We start from the raw sequence: 5,736 nt of genomic DNA, 5'->3' as shown, positions 1-5,736 counted from the left end.
TAATATCTCAAACAATGGTTTTAACTCCCCTGTGGTTAATTTAAGATATGGTCAAAGCCAATTTATATTGCCTAGAAGCTTCTGGAAGTCATTAAGTGTATTTAAACGATCTCTCCTGATTGTTGCCTTTTGATTAATAATCCTAGGCCCATTGAGCAGGAAACCTAGGTAAGTATAAGGGTCTTGTAGCTGAACTTTTTCTGGAGCAATTTGTAATCCTACTGTAGTCAGCTGCTGTTTAAGCTGTGTGAGACATAGTAATACCTGTTCTCCTGATTGTCCTGCTATGAGTATATTATCCATATAATGAATAATATACATTTGTTTCCAAGAATCTCTAATAGGCTGTAAGGCACAAGCGACAAATTTTTGTCATAAGGTTGGACTATTAGCCATTCCTTGTGGCAATACTTTCCACTGATATCTTTTCATGGGTTCTCTAAAATTTATTGATGGTAGACTAAAAGCAAATCTTTTTTGATCATCTACATGTAGAGGGATAGTAAAAAAAACAGTCTTTGGGGTCAATAATTACCTTAAAATATCCTTGAGGGATGGCTACAGGAGATGGCAGCCCTGGTTGTAGGGCTCCCATGAGCACCATAGTGACATTGACAGCCCTTAAGTCCTGTAGTAATCTCCATTTACCAAATTTTTTCTTAATTACAAATATAGGAGTATTCCAAGGAGAATTACTCTCTATGATATGTCCGGCTATTAGCTGTTCCTGCACTAACATTCAAGCAGCTTCAAGTTTTTCAGAAGTTAACGGCCATTGATCAACCCAAACTGGTTCATCTGATTTCCAAGTTATTGGATCTGCACACAGTTGGGGTGCAGGCATGTCAATGACTGAAATCAAAAATTTCCCAAGCCTTTTCTGTCAATCTGTCCTACATTGGGAATGGGATGTAAAATACCATTTTCGGCCTTTCCTAGCCCTTTTCCTGGTGTATATCCCTGAGATAGCATTTGGGCAGCAACCGTTTCATTGGGGCTGCACATGATTACTTTCATCTGAGATAATAGGTCTCTTCCCCACAAATTAACAGGCAAATGAGGTATGATATAAGGCTTAATGAGACCTGTGTTGTTTTCTGTGTCTCTCCAAGTGAGGTATTTAGAACTCTGCTTTGGATATGTACTTTGACCAATACCCCTAAGATTAGTCATAGTTTCCGTGATAGGCCAAGAAGAAGGCCAATCCTCTTGTTTAATTATGGTCACATCTGCTCCTGTACCTATTAGACCTGTAAAGGACTTGCCATCTAGCCATAAGGTCAAAGAAGGCTTTTGATCAGTTATGTGTTGTACCCAATATACATTAGAGGATCCAAAACTTCCATATCCTCTCCTAGGATTTTGAACTGGGTGTTTGGTTGGAACTAATGGTAACAGTATCAGCTGTGCTATTCTTTCTCCCTGAGTAACAGTAATAATGTTGTTCTCTGTTTTAGCCATGATCTTAATTTCTCCCAAGAAATCTTGATCTACAACTCCTGGGAATACTTGTAAACCTTTCATGGTAGAACTACTTCTTCCTAAAATTAAGCCAAAATAACCTGAGGGCAATGGGCCAAAAATTCCAGTATTCAAGGCTTGAGAGCCCATGTCAGGAGTTAAAACGACATGGGAAGTGGAACTGAGGTCCAATCCTGCGCTCCCTGGGGTAGCTCTACTGAGGTCTGAAATGGATTGTTGTTGCTGCTGTTGGCTGGAATGAAACTGATTGCCCCATAGGCTTGTTTCGGGGCCTGAGGCAGGCCCTTCCTCCCGTTTCCCTGATGTGGCAGAAGGGAAACTGTCTGTCTCTTTTGGACTTGCATTCATTAGCCCAATGTTTTCCTCTCTTGCACCTAGGGCAGAGACCAGGTATTTTGGCCTCAAGTGTTTTTCGTAAATCTGATCTGCAGTCTTTGGCAAAGTGTCCACCCTTGCTACATTTAAAACAGGCCCTTTTGTTTTTGTCTTTATTATTAAGAAAGTCCCTCACTGTATGTCCACTAAAAGCAGCTGCCATTGCTAAGCCCTGTTGATAAGAAGGTCCTATATCTGAGCACAGACGAATATATCCTGTTAAGTCTGTCTTCTTTCTGTAAGGTCTTATAGCGGCTTGGCATGAAGGATTGGCATTTTCATAAGCAAGTTGCTTGACATAGTCAAGACCTGCAGCAGAACTGCCAAAAATACGACCAGCCGTTGTTATAAGTCTGTGAACAAAGTCAACAAAGGGCTCATCGGGGCCTTGTTTGACTCCTGTAAGAAACATGCTGATGTCTCCCTTAACAGGCAATTTTCTCCAGGCCTTAGTGGCTGCCGCCTGTATCTGAGCATACGCTCCAGGGTCATACTGCATCTGATTGTCTGTGGTTTCATAATCACCTGCTCCAGTAAGCATATCAAAAGTCCACCCATTTCCTGCTTGTTGATTTCTTTTAGCTGTCTTTTTGCAATTTTCAAAATATTCAGACTTCCAAAGCAAGAAGTCACCTCCAGTCAGGGTGGCTCTAACTAAAGTATTCCAATCCTGTGGTGTTAACCAATTTTCTGCTATGGAGTCTAAAATAGCAAGGGTGTATGGCGCTGTAGCTCCGTACTGAGAAACAGCAGTTTTTAATTCTTTTATGATCGTAAAATCAAAGCCAGTGTGGTGCCTCCAGGGTTGTCCCTGGTTATCCCTTGTCTCAGTAACAGGGAAAGCACTTAGAGGAGGGGGCTTTAAATCTCTGTTGATTAAGGGAACTCCTCCTCTTGGACACTGTTGTCCAGGTAGAATTTGAGGGCGAATATCCCTTTTAAATCCATCAGGACTGGGCACTGCCTCATTGCCTGTCTTTAATTTTTGTAACCTGGTAATCAGAGCTTGGTATTGTTCCTCTAGATTTATTTGTTCCTCCAAATGTTTGATTTTTTTCTTTAAGGTCTTCCTTTGGATCTATCACCGCCATTGCCATAGAAGCAGAGGGTGTGTGATAGGGAGGTGGATATGAGAAAACGGACTGTCCTTGTTTAAGCGGGCAGTCGGGATTATGATATTTTGAGGCTTCCTCATTTATGAGGTCCAAATCAACTTCCTCATCATCTATTTTATTCTCATTTGAAGGGTCTTTAGAACGAGTCAATGAAGGATAAATTTTAGGTGGAGCTTCGTTCTGATGTTGAGTTTCCTTTTTAACATCTGTGCTGCCTGCATCTGGAAAAGGACTTGTAACTTCCTCATGTTCACTCTCAAGGGAAATAAGATCTCCCTCCCCCTTTTCCTCGGAGGGCTCTCCCTGAAGATCCTGTTTTGATGCTGCTTTTAAATTGTCCTCTGTTTGAGTAACTGCTGCTGCTATATCAGAATCATTTGTTGTATGTTCTAAAAGTTCCTTTATGAGACTCCAGTAAGCAAAAGCTGTAATAGGAACTTTATCTGGGCCAAACGTTCTGTGAAAATCTCCCAAAGCATCTCCCACCCTATTCCAACTTCTTATATTAATGCTTCCTTCTTGTGAGAATCATGGACAGGTGTCCTTAATAAGGTCAAAAAACTTAAAAAGATCATTACTCTTAACCTTTACTCCCCGTGTCTTTAAAGCTTCTTTTAATTGCTTAACAAAAACTTTATGCTTAATTCTTGTCCCATACTTAGGCGCTACTGTACCTTTAAGAATGGAGCTGCAGGCTCCCGCGGCGATCTTTGTCGAACTGACTTTCACTTTTTTTTTCCTTCGGCCGAACAATTAGATGCCTCTTCCCTCGTGAATTCCCCCGTATCCCACGCCACACCGTTGGGCGCCAATTGTCCCGACCCGCAGGACTTCAACGGGAACCTGGAGGGTGGTGCAGGGATTGAGAGAGACAAGAGACACGGGAAATGGAGACAAGACAAAAGCCTGATCAAGTCTCGTTTATTTGGGGAATAAACACAGTTAATATAAAGTACAAAAACCAATCAGAGGAAAGCGCGTGAAGGCAAGACTAGTCTCGTGCCAGAACTCGAATAAGGAAGTGTAGTTGGCCAATCATGAAGCACCACGCAATCTAGTCTGATGCACCTGGTATAGTCTGACAGGTGTGTAAACAGGTAGAGGCACGCCCCGCCAGCATCTGGCAGGCGCCATCTTAGCTCAGCATGAGGCGAGGCAGGGGGCGTGACCATGAGTCAAGGCGCGTGACCTTGAGGCAAGGCAGGACCGTGACCTGCCGGCTCTGGACACAAACCTTCCAGGCAAGCCTTTGTACTGGAGCAGAGAAAAAAATGGAAGTGGGGGTGGATCCAAATGGAGGTAACTGGAAAGTTTAAGGGCTAAAAGGGCAGAGCCAGTTAGAAGGTCACAGGCAGATCCAATGACCCTGATACTTTCCTGATAACTGTTTAGTATAGATTTTGACAATAGCGTTGGCACTTTTCCAATACCAGATTGGCATCGATGTTGATCAATGCCCCCAGTCGGTAGCTGTATAGACCCGTAGACTAGTACACTTAAGTGGCAACTCCTTTGGGGTCCCCTCTTGCCCCGTGGAAGCTCTTTTTTCTTCTCACTGGAATAAATCCTACTCTTTAATACTCCCTCTTCCTTGTCTGTGGATTTCATTCTTCAATCACGAGACAAGAACCCAGAAAAGAAGCCTTGGCAGGCGACTGGGGTCTGCTGTAACACTACAGCAGCAGAGGCTGGAAATCCAGTTCCACTCTTAGGGAAGACCAAAGGCATAACTAACCAAATGTTTTATGGAAATGTGTTCTTAATCCAACATAGAATATTTTTTAGAAAAGATGGTTTCATCATCTCAGTCATTTTTATCCTTGTTTTCTTTTTTCATAAACTTAGTTTTTCTTCCCCTTTCCACTTCTCAATTTGGTTTTCCTCCTCTTGTGAGGGGCTGACAGATCTGGCTCCACGAGAATGTTCTAGGCCAGACTCTAAGGGAAATGACTAACCAGACTCCATTTTGCTCTGAGACTCCATGTTATGTAGGAAATAAGCTTCTCCCATGGGAACACCCCACCTCTGTACCCATCATCAGTTACTTAGCGTGATATGTTTAGCAATACAAAATGACAATTCTAATGTAATAAAAAATTGGTCTCTTTTGATCCCTATTACTCCTAACCAATGTACCATGTAAACGGTAATTGTGTGATTAGTAACCATTCTTTAGTTTGTACCTAGGTGACTCACTTCCCACCCCCTGTCAATGATCTCATGATATTAGTTTGTAATTTAAAATCATAGCAACAGACACTTATGATTGATGTGATTTTTGGTATAAGGACCCCTACAACCCTGTGGTTGGGGCTGTTCTCCCAATAGCCATTTTTGGGGGCATTGTGTGAGACAGTCAGCCGGCCGGCTTAATAAAGACTCTCATTTGGACTTCTTAGTGGTGATCGGTCTGTTCTTAAGTTCCGCCCCATAACACTCTTACCTCTAAACCTTTGTGCTCCTTCACTTCAAACCATGTGCAACACGTATGATCTCTTTTCCAAGACATGCAAATCAAACATTGTAGACTGTGCGTGAGAACGATGTTGACGATGTTGTTTACTTAAGGAGGAAATCTTAGAGTTCTTACCGCCAGCTTAATCATGCTTGGTCAGCTAACATGCATTTATTTTCAACAACAAATAGATCCATGTGTGGAAATCAGCCTGATCCACCAAGAGTGTCCAAGACAGGAACAAGCAGAATTTTTTGGCATGGATGGTGCATCTGACACCCCATCTATCTACAAAGACAAACTGATCTC

This window comes from Sciurus vulgaris (assembly GCF_902686455.1).
Source record: "Sciurus vulgaris genome assembly, chromosome: 10".
Lineage (NCBI taxonomy): Eukaryota > Metazoa > Chordata > Mammalia > Rodentia > Sciuridae > Sciurus > Sciurus vulgaris.
Note: the sequence above shows the minus strand (reverse complement) of the source record.